At 39.4% G+C, this 20,116-nt stretch overlaps 1 long non-coding RNA gene across 2 annotated transcripts in view; it reads right to left on the reverse strand.

Moving 5' to 3' along the window:
• LOC127020236 (uncharacterized) overlaps positions 1-20,116 on the reverse strand; it is a 66,262-nt gene that overhangs the window by 26,784 nt on the left and 19,362 nt on the right. For both annotated transcript variants that reach the window (XR_007767036.1, XR_007767035.1), the window contains exon 2: positions 5,816-5,952. This is a non-coding gene — a long non-coding RNA (uncharacterized LOC127020236). The remainder of the gene's footprint in view (positions 1-5,815; positions 5,953-20,116) is intronic.

Here is a 20,116-nt window from a genome sequence, read left to right on the forward strand (position 1 = left end):
TTTTGGAAGTTAAATTATTTCAAAAGTTGCTGCCTTCACATTGTGCTGGTAAACACCTCTCTTCCCCTGGTAAACTCCATACCTAAACACTGCTCTTAAATTATTTGACTTTTTAATATATTTGTCTTCAATACCACAGTTCTTCCAAATTCAAGGTCTGAAATACTATGCAAGCTCCTGCTCCTCCCTCCCCCCCGTTGGGACTCGTGCCTCCACCCACATCCTGCTGCCCAGGTTGTAACATTCCTTTCTGCACCCTATCACTGTCACACTCCCTCCTGGAAACAGGTGCAAGAAGATTAAAACCCCACTCATTCAGCTGGGATTTTCATCTGTTTGCACCTTCCTCTTTGCCACTCCTATATGTCAACATCTCTTGAGCAGAAGGCAGTGGGAAGGCACTCTGTCAGCTCGCGTTGTTTGCTGTTTACAGTGAGAACCAGGAGTTTTATTCTGAGGGACAGCTGTATCAGAAGATAGGAGAAAACGTAAGATACAAAGGCTTTACTTAAATTTAGTTAGATTTGTTTCCTTAGAAAGCACATATGTGTTTTGTTAAAACTGAAGTTTAATTTGAAATGTCAGTGTTAACAGATCCTAAGAGGGTTATTTTAATGAATTTTTGAAAAATACATTAATTCTATGTTATGCTTTTTAATTCCTAGATTGTTCATATGAGGATTGAAATATTGTACCATTTTTCATTTTAGTCATTAAGTCCTTTTATGTCAAGCTGTCATTGCAACACAAACAGAAGACTTTGACCTAGAAGAGAGATCATTCCATGCTAAGTGGTACACTTAATATTGTAAAAACAAAGATAGTGTATGACTGAAACCTTCTTCCACAGTAGTACTGTATCACTGCAACTGATGTCAGGAAACAGTGTTACAATCTTTGCATTGCATTTGAAAAATCCAGAAACACTTCTGCAGACATCTTTTTCCTAAAAATTTATAAAATTGAGGAAGTGTTTTGTGTCCTGTCCTGCACCACCCTTTTCATGCTGAATCAAAGCAGCCTTTATCCTCTCACCCCTATTTTAAATTGACAAAGTCTCCTGCAAACAGAGTTTCTGATTTTTTTTTTTTGACTACCCAAGCACCTGCACTCTTTGGACTTGTGGTCTGTGTTACAGAAGTATTCACCTTCGCAGAAACTCTCAGTTTTCTATACAAAAGGAGCTCTCTGGAATTCCCTGGGGAGGACAGGCCTCACAGGATAAGGACTTGTCTGTATGCGGATGTTTCCCAGAATGGCTGTTCCCCACCACTTCCAGAAGAGTTCCTGGTGTGCTACATGCAATTAGCATCTACACAAGGACTCCTAGCAGAACAGGCATTCCTGAACAGGTTTCTAAGGGCAGGCAGACCTTCAGATTTGAAGTTGTTCAGTGCCAAGGCCACATCCCAAAACCAACTAAAAAAAAACTTGTGAAAACTGATGGTTTCACACTCTCTCCTAGCAAAGTGCAGGCTGCATAAATGCAACCAACTGGAACTGAACCCTCAGGGGCAGCACCAGCAAAGAACATGGATCTGGGTCATTTTCTCATCTCTGTTCTTGCCAGAGACATCCAGTTACAGAGAAATGCATCCTGGAGCTGGGACACTTTTCCTTTTGCTGTCTGCCGCAGAAGTGTGGCACAGAGACTGGTCAGCAAACAGAAGCTCCCAGAGTAAAAAGGGTATATGCACTCTTGTATCACATTAAAGGGTTTGTTGGAGAGGGAAGGACTATGTGAGCAAGAACAGCCATAACGATTAGTCCTAATTTTTCAAAGATATCCTCTTAATTTTTTTGTAAGAAGGAGCTTATTTCAGATGTGATACTTCAGCTAAAAATGCACAGGTGAGCACACAACTAAAAACTGAGTGTAGCCAAATGTGCTTTTTAGAGCTTTTTGGTCACACACACACAGAGGTTTCTAATAGAGGAATCATTCACACCTCCTTCCTTCAGTGTAGTTCTCATGCATTCACAGGGTTCCTACCTGCAGAGAATGCAAAAGGCTAATGAAGGACTCGCCAACACAAAAGCGATCAGGATGGACCTGTCCCCAGGACATACCCAGCAGTACTCAAACCCAGATTCAATGTCCTATGCTATACGGTTTCTGGGTAGTCTTGAACTAACATTTTTCCCTGATATGAGGCAAGGAGGGCAGAAGGGGGCATCAGTGAAACAGTGAGCAATGGAAGAGGGCCCTAGGAGAGGCAGGAGATAACTGCAGCAGAGCAACAGGGCGAAGTGCCTAGTGAGACATTTCCGTAGGAGCCTGAGCTTTCGCTGGGCCTTCCCAAGGAACTTACACTCTATAAAAAAAGTGAAAGCACTAAGAAAATGCCACACACAGATATGGCAGCTTCTCTTCTGAACAGGAAAAGGATCTTTACAGCTAGAAAAATCTACTAGCCTGCAATAAAAGGAAATAATATACTTGTAATGTTTAGAAAGATTTTGCATGGTGCTCTGAATGTAGCCAATGATTAGGGAAAAAGCGTGTATTATTTTCCCTGACTAATCTTATATGCCAGGAAAAAAGAAATTTAAATTTCTATTTAAAAGGAAATTATTATTTCAAGATTTGGTCTTTCAAAAGTAAGCCAAGAAATTTGGCAAGTGTAAAATATTGTTCCTAGCAGATATCAATTCACAAGAAGTTCTGGCTTTGTTAGATAGGAGAGAGTGAGAAAACACAACTGATGGGTTTCCAATTACATGTGCATGTAGTAAAAATACCACCATTATAAACAATCCAGTGGTGCTTTCAGATGAGTTCCTACAAAGTCTCCAAAGCCACTCTCAACATTTCTTAAAAATAGCAGGGAAAACATAAAGTCAAGGAAAACCTGCAATACTGTTGCATTTCCAGCTCTTGGTATGGACTACAGTAGTAAGTGAACATTTTAAAATACGTGTGTTTGCAAACATTTGTTGTCATCCTTGCCTCAGGTACTGCCGAGCACCGTGACCTGGCCATGAAATGCTGAGTGTGTACTCCTTGCCCATGCCCTTTGAAGTCCCCTGCAGAATTTCTGCCTTGAAATTTCAGAGTCCATCAGATCAGGGCCTAAGGAAATATTCTGCTCTGCCACTTGCCCTCTCCTCATCCACGCACTTCAGGTGCTTGCTTCAAAATCCCTTTGTCTTCAATGAGAAAATTGTGCAAGGTAACTCAGAGTAGGACAGCACCAAATTACACCCAGCCTCCTGCTGTCTCCTGGCTGGGTGGCAATGATGCCTCAGCATGCTGCCGGTACTACGACAGGAGCAAACCATAGAGCTGTTGCTTAGCTTCCTCTCTATTTTAGCCGATTCCTGCCTACATCCCGACCTTGTCTTCAACTTTTGTCTCATATCTCCTAATTTGGCCCCTCCTTTATGCTCTCCCACACTGAAAAGCCATACAATAGCCACAGCCAGTCACTGGGTCTTCCCCGGAGGCACATATTTCCTGGTCTAAAGAAGTTTTCCACCTGCAGCCTCACGTTGCATCTCCTCACCTCCCCCGGCTTTAACATGAGCAAAATACAACCCTCACCCCATCCCGGGAGCCAGCACAGGGGTGCGTCTCTCACTAAGTCAGAAAAAAAAAGAAAAAAAAGAAAAAAAGGAGAGATTCCTCTTTTTCTCTTTAGCCCCACTCATGCACAGGACCCTTTAATATTTAATCTGTATTTTAACTTGGTATTACAGAAGACCTACATGTATCCTCAGAGGGGAAGCTTTTAGGAAGTTGGATAGTTCTTCAGGATATATAATTGTACTAATTTTAATAAGAGGTGTGTGTCATTCAGGCTTCCACAGTCTGAAAATCTACTCCTGCTTGAAAAGTCACATCTTCCCTTTAAAGGAAAGAGGAAAAAAAAAATATGTTTGTCCTTCAGAATCCTTAGATGTTTTTACTGATCTCTTGTTGACCATTTTGTGAACTCAGAAGTCTGATGTCAGTTACTCTATAGAAAGGATACAGGCTGTTCTGCCATAACTGGAATTATTTTTAAACACTTCCCCCTCACAGACTGAATCCTTGGAGGCTAAGGGGGCAGACAGACCAAGTGGGTTTATATAGAGAACAGAACAACTTACAATAATTTAGTTCAGGAAAAAATAAGGAAAGTGTGGTGAAAAAACACAGGTTATACATATTCGTGGTGGAGGTATTTTGACAGCGTCATGGGAGACAAGTCAACAACTTATTTCTGGATACAAAAGCTCAAGTCAGATGTTTCAATCAATGCACACGCATATTTGTGTCCCAGTCAAACTATTGGCAGATTGATACATCCTCGTGATTATTAATAATTATGACTCTGCTGGAATTATCACAGCTATCTGAAATATCCACTCAAACCCTCGCCATCAGAAGTTTCTCCCCTTTACACATACACGGAAATTTTCCTTTGCTTTGAAATTCCAGGCAGAGCATCTCAGGAAGAAAACAAAATAAAAACAAGCAAACAAGCCTTCCCCTGCTTGAGTAGCTCAGCCACAACAAATAACAGGGGGAGAAAATTTACTGGAATGACTTCGGACAAATCACACAGGATACACAATCTGTAACTTCTGAATAGAATATTCATGGCAGTATAAAAAAAGCAAAATAACAGAAACAGGCTTGGTAAGATTTATTTTTAATTGGAAAACATTGATTTTTCAGTTGCTTTTCCCCTCAACTTGCAGATTTTAATTTCAGATTGATTTCAGCCTCTCAGATTGAGATGAGAGGTGACTATAGGCCTATCTATGGGGGTTACAGGGAGAAGCAGCTGAAGCTAAGCAGAATTTATTAGTGATAAAAATACCAGAAACAACAAAAGAATAATACTTTCCTTTAACTCACTTTCAAGACAACCATAAGGAAAACATAATACCAAACAAAACCGTCTAGCATTTGTAACCAGCTGTATTCTCAATGTCAGGTTGCAGATATTTGTTTTTAAAAAGATATTCTCTCACTTGTCTCTCCTGCAGTTCTCCTGAGGACACACAGTCAGAACAGTGAAACTGGAACTGGTTTTTAATGTACTGATGACCAAGTAGCATTCCTGTCCTCTGTCACACACATCTGTACCCTATACCCTCTTTTCAAACTGAACACTCCTACTGCCAGCTTAACAACACTGCAAGGATTGCCTAATAGGTCCAGTCTTACTAAAGAATACCAGTTTGAACTCTGCTAAGCTCAATTTTTCTTTTTTTTTTTTTTTTGCAATTTCTAGTACTTTTGAGAAAGCCTCAGCTCTTGCAGCCACAGAAGACTGCAACTTCTATGTTGCGAACCATCAACTATTTCACTGAAAAGGTGAGAGTTTTTAGCTCTCATGGCTGCAAGTAAAAGTTAGAAGTAGAAAATGATAAAAAAATAAATGCAGTAAAATATGTTGCATTGAGATACATTTTAGGTGAATCTCGTGATTTTGGGGACTTTTTAAAAAACTTGTGGCTAACTACAGAATAGAAATGCAGGTATATAAGACTACAACAATAAATGCACTCAAATTTACAGCTAGACAGGATGAGATTGTGTTGATGACACCTATCCTGGAAAGCAGAAAGAGAGCATAATTTAAGGATATATGCTACATCTCTGGCCTACTAAGTTTCAGATTTTGAAGAAAACAAATTTGTAATCCTTCAGCATTGCCAAGTGACAATTAGCAAAGTTAAAATGGAACTTAAGTTTTCTGTGCTGCCCACTGCAGCACAGAAAAGTTAACTCCCAGTAGGGACAAAGCTGCACATTCACAGTTTTAATCAAGTCACCTGAAACTTGCTACAGAACTCAATAAAACTGAACTCGTCACTGTACCTGACCAGGGTCCCTGGGTCACTGGAAGCAGGCCATCTACCAGATGTCACATCTTGCAGAACCTTGTCATATCCTTCCTCAGGACCCTTCCGAAGTGGTGTGCTTTCCGAGGGGTTTCTCAGCTGTGCTGAGGATGTCTGTTCAAAAAACAAATACACACTTCTTTCAGAAAACAAATGCTATGTCTTTAGCAAATAATTTGTCTTCAGGTATTGAATAATACTATTTATATACTTGGAAGCACAGCAGAGTTTACATTTTTTCCATTAATAGCACAGATTTAGTCACTACCACTTTTAATATGGAATACTATCTAGAACGTATTCCTTACTGAAGCTGACAGAATTTATCAGACATGTTACAGAACTGCGGTAGTTTTCAATTTTAGTTTTTTTTTTTTTTTAGATACACTACACTTTCTGTGCAACTCTTAAGTAGGATTGTTAAAGTATTAAATCTCTAAAATTACCATGGGCTTTTGACAAAATTTATGTTTACCATTCATACACTCGAATAGAATAATATTCTTACACAACTTTAAACAAGTACACACATTCTTTAGTGAATGCATAAGTGTATTTCAAGTTTACTGGGATTGAGAATAAGACAACAAGATAAACACATCAAAAGCATTAGTAAGATTTATGTAACTGCCTTCTGCATTTTAGCCATCTGATAGTGTTAGATCTTTAGAGCAGAATCTGGACTATCTGCATTGCTCCCACTACCCCAGTGTGTCTGAATGCAGAAACTTTGCTACAGTCTTCCAGTGCCAAAGCGAAGCACAGAGCTGGTAAGTGAAGAGTGGCTGCCCAGCTGCCGTGCAGTGAGCAGAAAGAGGTTATGTAGATTTTCACTGCCTTAAACTTAACTCGGGCATGCACTCTTCAGTTACTGGCACTCACACACAAAGTGAATTTCTTTGCATTCATCTTGGTGTCTTGAGGATTAAAAGTAATAAAGCCCATTTACTCACAGACCAAAGCAGTAAAGTTAAGTATTAATACTATATAGTGTAAGACAAGACAAAGATATATCAATCCCAGTTACACTTTTTATATGTATTGCAAAATAGGCTTCACTTGAACTTAAACCGATTCATCATTAAATGTTTGTGAGGTTCCAACAAGGGTCCCGAGGTCACAGTCCAGCCCATCTGCACAGAGCTAATCCCACAGTCGTGGCCTTGAAAGCACTTTCATTATATTAACATGCAACTTAAAGAAAACACTCAACTTTAAAATGCATTTAGAGCTTTGAGGGGTCCTACTGAGATGAAGGCGAAATCCACGGGGATGTGATCAGCTTGGTTAGACCTTCACTGTCAGAGGAACACACATAAGGACACTGGGGCTGGTGGTCTGGCCTGCTGAACTGTCTTCTCTTTTTAGCTTAGGAATTATGTACGGAGTAACTAGAACAGGAAACTTCTCCCTCCCCCCAGCTTATTAAATGATTTCCTGTCAGTCTTTAGAAAAAGCAAGTCATTGCTCAAAGCCTTAAGAAGAAGTAAGTGGCTCACACCCGGGCTGGGAACAACAGGAAGGGAAGGACAAGCAGAGCTAATTGGCCTTTTTACACTTTGCTGGGGTAGCCAGCATGTTGTAGATAAGCTTTCTTCAGTAGTGATACCCCATCGGTCCCTTCCTCTCTTTCATTCTGTTTTACCTTTAAACATGATCATGTCAGATGTGATCCTGGCCAACACCCACGGGTGACTTAATGACCTTCTCCGCATACCAGCACTCAGGGAAGCTACATTTAAATCTGGTCACTCCACCATTTCCCATGTACAATAGAAATAAGCCATTTTTCCAGTGGCCTCATTCACATAATTAAAAAACCAAACCAGCACTAGTAAGATCACCTAATAAGTGACTATGACTCAGCCAATAAGTGACACATATTTCATTGATAGAATTTATAGTCATAGTTTGTCAAAAGACACACTTCTCAAAGTGATCTTTCTAGAACTATACCAAATGTTGTTTATTTTTTTTCTGAAACAAGTACATTTCCAACAGCAGCCTGGTAAGACAATCCCATAGACAAACAGTTTGGCATCCAGACAACCAACTAGCTGGTACTATACATTAGGTTCCAGTAGTCCCAGTCACAATACAGTATCATGCTATGTCCATACAGCCATGACACATAGGCACATTTTTTCTGATGTAGGCCCTAAGTGATCCTTCAAAGAACTAAGTATTCACGCCCCTTTAACTGCAACTGCATAGCAACTATTCCTTTCTATTTTCATGTTCTGCTGCCAATATGCAGGCATTAAAAAAGTGCACAAATTATATTAATACATATCTGATTTAGTGACAAATCCGCATGTTTAAAATGCTAGAAAGAGCCCATTTAAAAAAAAAATCTCTCTTATCAAATTCTAGGAATTATTTGTAACAAGTCAATGAGCATTATCACAGTGACTTAGGCCCTGAGTGACATTTCCAGACCTCAGAACATCCTTAGTGCTCAACACTGAATCACCCCCATTAGTACTCATCCATTCTGAAACACAGAATCCAGGATAGGACACACCATGCTTGATGCTTTCCAACTACTTGAATAAAGCGGTTATTTCACAGGTCTCATCAATAACACTCCAATACTCCAGTGTAGCATGGGCCTTTCTTCTCAACAGCATGATAGTGTCAAGGCACAGTCAATGTGACATAAGGATGAAGGGGTTGCAGTACCTGATACTAGATTAGTCACTGACCATTGCTTGTTTATGCAATAGGTTACTCCTGTCCAAGGGTGTTACCTCACACTCATTCTTCTTGACTAGAATCCTGTCATCTGCATATTTAATCCATATTCTTTCAACCATGTTTTTGATGGATGTACCATACCCAGGGTCTCTGTGAAATCCTACCCAATATATCCTTCCGTTTGACAATTAATTGCTGATAACTGCTTGAATACAGGTTTCCACTATGCTTCTCACACACATGCTGTAGTAGTTCCATAAAGATCTGAATTTTCTAGCCTTTCTAGCTTATGAAAACACCATGAGAACATTACCAAAAAAAACCCCAAAACTTTCTCTATCAACTAGGTATATTACTTTTCCTTGTGGAAGAAACAAGGCCAGCCTGAGCAGTAAAATTCAAGATCAGGGTGCAACTCATAGTCTTTCCACAACTTTTGCTTGGGTTCAGATGTTTGCAGCATTTATATTTCGTGTTCTGCGCTGTATTTAGAGCAAAAGTTGATGGCACATCCTGGAAACATGTACTCTTGGAAGTGACAACAATGTTGCCATCATTTATAGCAAATAAAAAGATATCAGTAGAATCTAAAAAACCCCACCATTATTTTAGATGCAGAGTGTAACAATAGAGTAAGATGAACACATCGACTTTTTTTACCTTTGACACATCACACTTCTGTCTCTAGTTATTTTAAAAATACATTTGTTGTGAACTATCACAAAGTTCGGCCATCCTGAAGAAACAATTTGTGCAATGTGTACAAACTGGAAGGGGGAGGAGGAAACAAAAAAGCACGTTGCGGAAAATCCACATTTCTCTACTGATAATCAAACTTTTCAAGTAAAATGTTCCAATGGTTATACTTCATCTAACAGTTAAAGATGTTTCATTCTGCACTGAAGAGAGGCACTTTTTTTGTCTCCTAAAATATGTTTCTAATTTAAGTTTGAAAAAATATTTCCATTGTGCCATATATGTGGTAACTCAAAACCAAAATGAAAGGATTAAAATCAGGGCTGCACAGAATGGTTTAAATTAAATTCAGGTAGTGGGGAAGACTGCCGTATCTGGCAAGCTCCCACTTACTGAGCTTTCTGGCCAAGAGGCAAGACAAAGCATAACAATCCTTACCTGCCAAGTCTAGAGCAATTTTGAGGCTTTTATTCATCTCTTAAAATAAAATGTTAATGCTCTTGGAAGCTTGCCTACCCATACAGTAGATCTCACCTGTCTTTTCTTTATCCTCACACAAATGTACTATAGTACGCTTCAGTAATGACTGAAAATGTTTTCAATTTTTTTTTCTAAATACATGGTATTTAAACTTATCACCCATTACACTTCAATGGAAGACGTGACTAAATCCTACAGGTATTTTGAAAATCTCAGCTAATAGGTTACAAATTATTGCTAGCAACATAGTGTATGAAGAGCTGAAATTTGGACTGTGGAATGTCCTTTTCCCATCTGTCACTCTTCTCACACCTATAAAACCTCTACTGTCCCCACACAGTCCTCCTAATTAAATCTGCACCCCCCTGAGTGCTTCTGTTTATGATAAATAAATCAATTTGCACTATGATTCAGATTATTACTACAGCCAACATGAAATCAGCCTCAAGGCTTCCCCAAAGACAGAGTTATGTCCCTGAATGGATTGCTCTTGGCTAAGGAAAGAAAGGATCAGCAGAGCTCTGTCTTTCAGAAAAGGCATTGGTGTTAAGAAATAAAGTTTTCATGAGCTGCTTAGGAGATTCCTCAAAATAGTAATATTAAATTATTTTTACAGCCATTTGGGAAGAAATGAAATATGTAAATAATACATAGATGTCTCTGGAGCTTTCTCCTAGTCTTGCATGAGGTTTAAAGTTTTTCAGATGGTACCAGTAACAAAACAATTTAGTAACAGCCTGGCCTAATAAGGCCACAGTTAATCTGTATAGACTATCTACCTTCCGGGAGTTCTTTATTCCAAGCCAGGGAGTTCCCAAACTTTTTCTGCTGCGCGTACAACCATCAGCAACAGCAAATACCTTCACTGGCAGCATGAGCTCCCATTTGTTTGCCAGGCTGTGTGCCATTTTGAAGTGGTTTGTGCCCCTCCCAGTAGAACATTCACCACATTATCTAAGCTGGTGCATTCTACAGCAATCTAAAAATCATTATTTGCTGTAAAACCTGAAAAATTTGCAGCAATAGCACACCAAGTCACAGGCATGGCTGATTTGAGAAACTGCTACCAAATCTAGTTTTAACACTATTTTCTATCTCCCTTGAAGATGGCTTTTTAGGATACATTGACCAGGAAATTTTGACAACTTTCAAAAAGCTTGAAAAGTTCAAAAAACAAGGTTCACATCTTTCTGGTTGGGAATAGGGGCACTGTAACAGGTCAAACCCACAAGATTTTTGTTTTGCTTTGTTATATGTCAAGATCGTGTCTGATAAATGCTGTGAGTTCTGAGCACTTGGGGGTGGACTGACAGCAAGTAATGGAACTACTACTAGTACTATGCATTCTGCAAAACAGTAGTTTAAGAAAAAAAATCATAGAATCATTTCGGTTGGAAAAGACCTTTAAGATTATTGAGTCAGTTAGCTTTGTTCTTTATAATTTGTCAGGAAAAAATGAAAGGAGTGAGTAAGCAAGCTTGTAATAAAGGTTGCTTTTGTTAATAATTTTTTCTTTCTTGGACCACATTTCACGAAATGGGATAGTAATTCTTGGAAACTAATGCTCACCACTTGCCACTGAAGGGGAAAGTAGGCAGGGATGCCTCAAGGCAAAGAGGTGGTACCCAACTTGCCCTTCTGCAGGCTGCTCTCAGACTGATGTGTACTACAAAACGTGCAAAGCTCCATGTTGAAGGTCCTACAAAGAGGTATCTGCCTGATATATGGTCTGCAGAACTGAGGAGTTAATATGAAACTTGGCAACTCTGACCAGGGCTGAGACACCAGGGAAAGAAAACTGGACTGTCAAACAGGAGGTAAGTTTTCAGTTTTGCTTAAACTCATGTCCCAAGTAACTTATTTCATGATGATTTCAACTGCCACATCAGTGACCTTTGTGTTCAGAATGCGTTTCCAGTACTGGTGCATCCAGAAAGCTTTCTTCTTAAATTACAGGGAGTTCAAATAAGTATAATCCTAAACAGCATCTCAGCTTCAGAACAGGAACAGAGTTACTCGTGCCATTATCAGATCATCTTCTCAGACAACCCAAGGTCAGGCCAACCTAGACAATTATTTATAGTAATTTGTGTGGAACTCATGGCATTTGAAAGCCTCGTGAAAGCTCATCAGGCTGTACAGAACTCCAGAGGTCATTTCTGTTCCCTCTCATTATACCAGCTCTTAACAGTGGGGAGATTAGAAACACTCCTTCAATTCTAGATGGAGATATTTGGCTTAGTAAGGAAAACTGATGTACTGCAGCCCACACTGAAGAGGAGATTGAGACTAACGCCTGAACTCATGTGGCAAGGCTGTTCCGTAACACAAGATATTTCAGCAAGAGCAACCTCTCTACATGATCACAGGAAAAGTCATGGAACCACTCTGCATAGGTACAGGCTATGACTGAAAACATGGTCACCTAGGTAGGAAGCGTACAGAAAAACAGAGGTTTTGAGCTTGCCCACATTCATTTCTTTTGAAGGTCTTAAAAGTGAGGTGGACTTTAAATTTCATTAGTAGTACAGACAGGGTGCTGTTAGGACACCAGCACACAGAACTGGGCTCCTGCATATGCCATCATCTAATGGTTCAAGGCGGACAGACCTAGCTGGATATAGCACTCTAAGGTCTGATGAAAAGCTAAGACTTTTCACTACTGTTCTCATCTCCAAGCCATTCTCTCTTGTTTTCCCAGACCTTGCTCTGGTTTATAAGGAAACCCACAGAAATCAGATCAAGACACTCATGCTACATTTGGAGAGTATATACACCCCACCTCCCATTTACCAAAATACCACTAATTATTCTGATACAAAGATACTAAAGCGCAGCTACAGAAGCAGAAGATATCCTTCACATTAAATAGAGGCAAAAGTACTGCTGAACTCATTACAAAAATGAAATTTAGGGAATTTAAGCAACCTCCTCTTTTAGTAAGTCTCATGAACTGGATGCAGCGGTCTTTCTCTGCTGGCAAGGAAAAAGAAAAAATCAGCTATATTATTGCTAGTCTGCCAGACAGCAGGCATCCAGTGCCTCAACAAATAGACACAGACCTTTTACCTCAAAGCGTATTCTGAACATTTTCAGTACAAATACTAGAACTGAATGGAGCTCCATGCCTAGGCAGTGGACATGAACACACTAAAGCACAACACAGCAGGAAAGCGGCATTGGCAGTACACAATGAAAACTCTATAGGAGCACAAGGAGCCGATCCCACCCCTCCATGTCTAGCTTCCACATTCGTTTTGAGCTGTCACAGGAAATATAAGTTCCATACTTTCCACATCTACTTTTATATGTATTTTTATATATTTATTTACATAAAAACAATGTAAAGAGGAGTTTAATTCTATTAGGCAGCCACCTTTCTACTCCTCCTATCCAGTTGCTGGGAGCCAAGCTCCATTGCTGAATAGACTTCATTTCTATTCTGCCTTTTATCACTCACTTCCGTGAAAATCAATCCTTTTCATGTGCATGTGTTCATTCTTTCAGGCTAGTGCTCTTAATTATTACATTGGTGCTGTGTAAAAGAAAAAATAATCAGCATGATCTCTCCACTCTCTTCCCCCACAGAATTTAGAGATGATCTAATATTAACTTCGCTAAGCCTCTGACAATGGAGTGGCTGCTTTATTATTTTCATTTTGGGATATCTCTTTAAAAACAATTGTTGCATTCCCTACTGTAATATTGTTTTATTTGAGCATTTACCAATATGACAAAGGAAAAATATGAAATATGACAGTATGCATAGCTAAGACACATGTGCAACATGGCAGGTTTACACTATTATTTATTATAGAGAGAAAGAACAAGTAGCAAAAAATTCTGACTGAGCTGATCTAATATTGTACTACCTTGAGTGTGCACTGTCTTGACAAACACAATGTATAAAACTGTGATGGCTATTCTTGTTAAAGAACATAAGAGCCCGAAGACATCACGGGCTGGAAGCCATCTCCTAGCATTGTATCACTCTCAGCTGACATACCTCCCTATTGGATGGAAAAGACATCCAGTAGGTTCTAGATATAAATGTATAAAGCTTAGATAAATGGAAGTTTCCCCAGGATGCGTGACATAGGAAGGGATCTATTTGCCCAAAGTAAACAGTGCAGTATACTCACCTTTTTTAGAAATTTAGAAAAAGATTTTCAGGCATTCCCACAAATGTATCTCTCTCTCCAAATATTTTAATGGACCTAGAGAAATGTATTCATTCCCAGAGAGCATCTTCTAACATCACCCGTCCGCTGATTTCGGCAGCATAATTCTCCCCATGGCAAAGCATGCAATCTGCAGCCCTCACTTGGATCTTCACCATCATACTAACAGGTTCCCTTTATGCCCTTTATTTATTAGTGTTTAGACAGAAGACTCATTTGGCCTACTATAACAAAAGAGGCTTTTTCTCCAGGGGCTGTCTGTTCTGTTTTTGGGGCAGTAAATAGCTGAGTTTTTCCCTGCTCAAGAACAAGGTCTATGTTGGATTGCCACCACCTCCATAGGTGGTTCATCTGAAGATACACCTGTATGTCCTTATATGATAACCAATGCAAAATAACACACAAGGTACACAGTACCTCAGAGGCATTGCTTCACGCTGTATACTTATTCACCTGTCACTCCAACATAAAAGACAGTACCGTAGCAGTCTCAGGGGAAACACGGAACTCCCTCTGCTAGTGACAATATATGCACTGAGATCCCTTTCCACTTATCTTCACCCTGCAGTGATAGCTGTCACTCTTCTTGGGTGGACAGCTCACATCAGTTTTTTAAAGTACAAGGTTTTAGTCTCCTACAAGGTGTAATCAACACATCAATAGGTAAGTATTGGCAACAGAAAACAGACATGGGCCTTCCAAAAGTCTATTCAGGGCTGTTGCATATAGATGCTAATAAAGATCGTCACCCTGTCAGGTGATAGATAAACAGGTGGTGAGAAATCAAATTCCACATGCAGGAAAGGAATTGATCTATGAACTGATGCTCTGACCATTGAATACACCTGCCTGCAGTTTACTTCTCCACAGGCTGAAAACACTAGCAGATGAACCAGTATATTACAATTTTTTTGACCACGCAATGGGAAGTCAGGATGAGAACTTGCGAGCCAACGTTTAACTCCTTCAGCATGTTGGAGATACCCCAGAAGCTGTCTTTTTTTTTTTTGAGAATTAATCAAAAAATAATGGTCACAGCTTCCCTTCTCTGTCCAGGACTATCAACTGTGAAGCTGAACAAACAGACTAGTAGGAAGCTGAACTCATAAATTTCTCTATGATCCACAAGTCAATCTCAAGAAAGAAGATACTTGCTGGGGTATGTTTCCCACCCTAAGAAACAGAGGGAGTGAATATGTCTGCTGTGAGGTAGAAAATTGACTCCTCCACACACAGCACAGGTTTTGAAGCCAACTGGAGAAGTCAAAGCCACATGGAAATGACCCATTTATAAATAAACAAACATGCATCAGAGAATGGTCTTCCCAGGGCTAGAGCCTGGGAAAATAGAAGATCTGTGAGGGTGCTGAAGGTAAGGGATAACTAGAAATCTGTGATGCAGTTCAACTTAACATAGAGGCAGACATTTGGCTCTGGCTCAGCCAAGCAGTTGAGAGAAATTGGGAGAGAGATGTACATACTGCCCCTTTTCTGCCACATGCAGAACATGCAGAGACTGCACGGCTCTGCAGAGCTGCTGGTGCATCCCTTCTCTCACTTGCTTGGGTTAGGCATGAGTTCAGAGCTAGCCCTTGCAGGAGAAACGTATCTTTGAAAAATTTTAAAGCCATTGGGTACGTGCCTTTAAAAACAACTGTCTGCTATTAGGATTTCATTACTGCACACTGCTCATGATTTTGGCAAGACTGTGACAATTAACATGAATTCTTCTGGGAGGGATGCAGCGCATGACATCATGTAGTAAATCTTCTAATATTAGAACCTTTCATTCGTGCCCTACTGTAGTTGTTAGGGTAAGAAACTAAAAATGAAAAATGTGATTACCCAGAGCTTTCAATTGTATCATACATTAATTTCTAATACTCTGAGTGTTCATTCTCAAATCTGAATCTGGCACAAAACACATTGGAAGATGAAACTTGACAGATCTAATCAGGCACTAATCTGATTCTTCGACAGACACTGATTTAAGGGCATTTTATAATGGGAAATCTCAGGTAAGATAATAGCAACAGCTGAAGAACGATTACCCTTGTCTGACTTAGTGCTGGACTCTGAAAACTTACATGCTAACAAACACCAAGCAACATGTAAGACCAGATAAAGCGCTCAGAACAAGCAGCATTTTGCAGCCAAATCTTCCTGGGAACAGCTTTCTGAAAATATCAGTAATATTGGGAACCAGTGGTTTACAAACCTTAATTTGTGCTCAGAAGCCCCCCTTGATGAATTTATTCTGCCTTTACAGGTAAGTAGTTTAGACAAAGATTAATAACATGTTTTTCAAGAACAGTCACCAAACAGATATAAAAAAGTGCAGGATATGATATAGCCTGTAACTTAATCAATGAAATAGAAGTGAACACATCTAGGATTTACTCAGATCATTAGGACAACTCCACCTTAATCCTCTCTGCTCTATTAGTGAAGTGAATTACTTGACAGGAAAAAGGAACTGTTATTCTGTACTACTTTTAGGCTAAGTTACCAGGTTTTAGGACTTCATGTACTTTCATGAGAAGACTCTCAATAGCACAAGATTTAAACAAATAACCATAGGCCAGACCTCCCCACCAGTTTTAATCACACTGATATTAACTAACCTTTTTTGTGTTATCTTCAAATTAATTTTGAAAGCTCTGATGCTATCCCGTTACAAATATTAGCTTTTTTCTTTTGAGATGCACTTTCCAAAGATACCATGCAAGAACAAAACTCAGCAGCATTCCAAAGCTTTACTTTTCTTGGTAATTACAGGGGAATACTTAAAAATTCAAAAGAAAAACTGAGGGACTGCTAGTATAAATTGTTCAAGCTGCATCAGTTTCAATAGCATGAAGACAACGTACGTCCTCAGAGAATCTAGCACAAATCTCTTACTAGAATCCTGATGCAATACTGTTTTCTTTCTTAAGCAGATACAAACTTGCAAAACAAATTTGAGACCTATAATCTTCTAATGTTAGACACTTTTCTATCCTTTCACTGAAAATTTATTCTACTTATTCATATGCAATACAACATTGTCCTAGCGTTAGCACCAATAAGAAAAATTGAAAGCATACTTACTTTTTCTTTGTTTATTAATTCAACAGAAGGCAAAGCTGTTTTAAAGACCTTCAGCCCTGTGTGTTGGTTGTTGAAAAATTCCATCACTAGTTTGCAGCAAAAGCAGAAAATAATTGGAATTTCCATAAAGATTGAGAGCACACCTTGTTTTAACTTTTACGTATTCTGCCAATGTTATCTCTACCATCACAGGCGGATAAAAGCCAAAAAGACCCCAAACCCCTACATAATATATTGAAGGTAAAACAGTAAAATAGATCAAGGTGTGATGACCCAAGGGTTCTCAACCACAAAAGTGAAAATTCAGCATATGGTGTAGAATTATAACGAAGGAGGCTTCAAAATGCTCAGAGCATTGTATTTGCGGTATTATACTAGAACCACAAGATTTGACTAGGTGATCTCCATACCTCTTTAATTGTCCCTAACAACTTCATGTTTTACCTTCCACTCTTTTCTTCTGCTTTCATTTGTTTACTTTCCTTAGAGCACACTCATCTTCTGGCTCCAAGGCAAGTATGAGATGTATGTCAGTGCTTGCCTCCAGAGTTATCTTCTGATACTTGCCTCAAAACATCCTCATCTTAAAGCTAAGGAGATGGCTGATTGCATGTGATAACTTCTCACAAACAAAAACAGTAAATAGCAATTCCAGTCCATAACCTGATCCACCTCTCCTGCATACCTTTCAATAGAACTTTTTTGTGAATAGTAGACTACACCTTTAAAAAAAAAAAACCCTTTATATACATCTGCTCTTCTTGTAGAAACAACAGTTAGTTGAGCTGCCTATAAATATCTGATATTCAAACACTGAGTTCTGATTATTATAAACTTTTCAAAAAAATTCTGCTTCCTAGCACTTTACCTTATTATCACAATCAACCTTAGCTAGAGGCCTTCACTCTAAGATTCAAATGTTCTTTATTTCCATCAACACAGGCTGAACTACACCATAAACCCAATATTCCTCAGGTGCAGAGGTAACATTCTATCCTTTTGCATTGTACGGAGCTGAAATCAGCATGGAAGTGCAAGGGGCAGCACGCTCCAACAAACAGGGAAAGGACCTGGATTGCAATCCCAGCTCTGCCCTCGATCTGCTGTGGGACCCCTTTACCTCTTTGTGCCTGTGTCTCCCTTCTCAGCTTTGCCTGTGATGTTACTCAGGCTGCAAGCCTCTTGCCTCCCAGGAGGTAGGTTACAAAAGCAGATGTAGGTACTACTAATGGCACTCTGATTTTGTGAAGAGACTGGGAGTTCTACTACAATACCTAGAAATCGTAACAGCTAAGTCCCACTGTCCTGCTGCTTGAATTAGGATAAGCTCGTGCAGCATTTTGCACAAGTTTGCTGGCACTGAGTTCTTCTGCAGGAATGGCTCACATCCTTAAAGAAGTAGACCCTTCACTAAAGATTTGCTGACCAGTTTTAAACCATCCTCAATACACTGCTTTGTAGATCAGTTGTTTTCAGAATTAAGTTTACATTTAGTTCACTAACATATAGGATACAAGAGCGAGATGTGCGAAAGCTAACTGCAACTCTCATACACAACAGAAGCTACACTAGCTGACTTGAAACACCAATGCACCCATCAAGAGGGAGGAAAGGAGTTTCAGCCCAGACAGAAGAGATCTTTAAATCTGGGCTTGTTGATTTTTATTTTTGCATTTTTTTTTTCCCCACTTAATCAAGTAGGGTATTAGCAGTCCTCTTCATAAAACACAAACTACATGCTGAAGTTTGTCACTTAACACAAAAAAGATCATAGCAGAGACTTCAGAAGAGAGACACAGACCCACCCTGAAGTTTAGCACTCCAATTTGTGTTCTTGTAGCAGTTACACAGTAGTAAAAAGCAATGTTCATGAACCATTTGCTGTATGCATAATGTTAGAAACTTGTTAACTTTAGAACGGCTTTTCTGTCTAGGGAAAAAAGTTCACTTGGTTAGCTAATACTGTCCCTTCTCCTTTGGGCATAAACAATCTTTTCAGGTAATGTAGATGCTAATGGTAAACAGCAGCTGTGGGATGTGGGAGCTAAAACCAGCAGAATTTGGAAGAAAGGGCTAGCCTTGTGGTTAAGGCACTAGTACTGCATTCCCTTGGCACAGTGCAGGGCTGTGCAGATACACTACTTCAGATTGCAGTGTGGTACAGCCCTGCTGAGAACGTGGCTAATTGGCACAGGTCAAGAACTGCAATTATACAACTATACTTCCTTCATTTCTGAGTTAGCTCAGATATTTCTGAATGGTACTGATGTGAATCCATGAAAACATATGTGAAAACAGATCTCAGAAGATCTAAGTTAAAATTAGTTCAGTACTGTGAGATCTTGGGTAAGTCGTTTCCATTCCTACCCCTCAGTTTTCAATTAAAAAGATAGAAATGACATTTCATTTCCTCCCACTCTTCAACCATTTACTTGCTTGGAAGGGCATGTACAATTCCTGATAATGGATATCAGCTTCTGCAGTGGAAACAAATTGGAGTGTCCATACAGTAAATGCAGAAAACCCCTTGACAATGACTACCTTCAAATTGATGAGACTTAGCCTACAGGATAAAAAAGGCAGTGTAATTTTATAGAAAAGGGAATAACACTATCATTTTAAATGAAGGACAGAAACTGTGCTCACTCTGGAGCAGAGGTTGTACTCTGCATGGCTGTCTTGGGGATTGATCATGCATGATGCAAAGGACCTTGACTCAGGACATTGCAACAGAAGTCCTTGATACACTGTAGTGAGAAAAACATTTTGCTGTGCAACATGACTCTCCTGAAATTGCATAAAAGCATCATTGCTAGTTCTGCTGGTAACAGTCAACCTGTAATTTTCCAGTTCTGGACTTTTTTTTCCCTCATTTCCTCCCTCCAGGTAGAAACCGAGGTAGTCTCTGAAATTAGCTCCCTGTCCACACTTCTTTAACAACTTGGATAATTTTCCTACCAAGTGTTATCCACAAGCAGGAGGCCCATAAAAGCTGAGTTTAAATAAAAATGAAGTTTCCATTATAATATTATAGAATTAGCAACTGTATCCATTAATTTCCTCCTTCTAGCTACAGAAAGGTACCAGAGAATTTCCAGAACAGGCTACTGCAAGCTTATGCTTCTTTCTCATGC

Source organism: Gymnogyps californianus, chromosome 10 (assembly GCF_018139145.2).
Source record: "Gymnogyps californianus isolate 813 chromosome 10, ASM1813914v2, whole genome shotgun sequence".
In the NCBI taxonomy this organism is placed as follows: domain Eukaryota; kingdom Metazoa; phylum Chordata; class Aves; order Accipitriformes; family Cathartidae; genus Gymnogyps; species Gymnogyps californianus.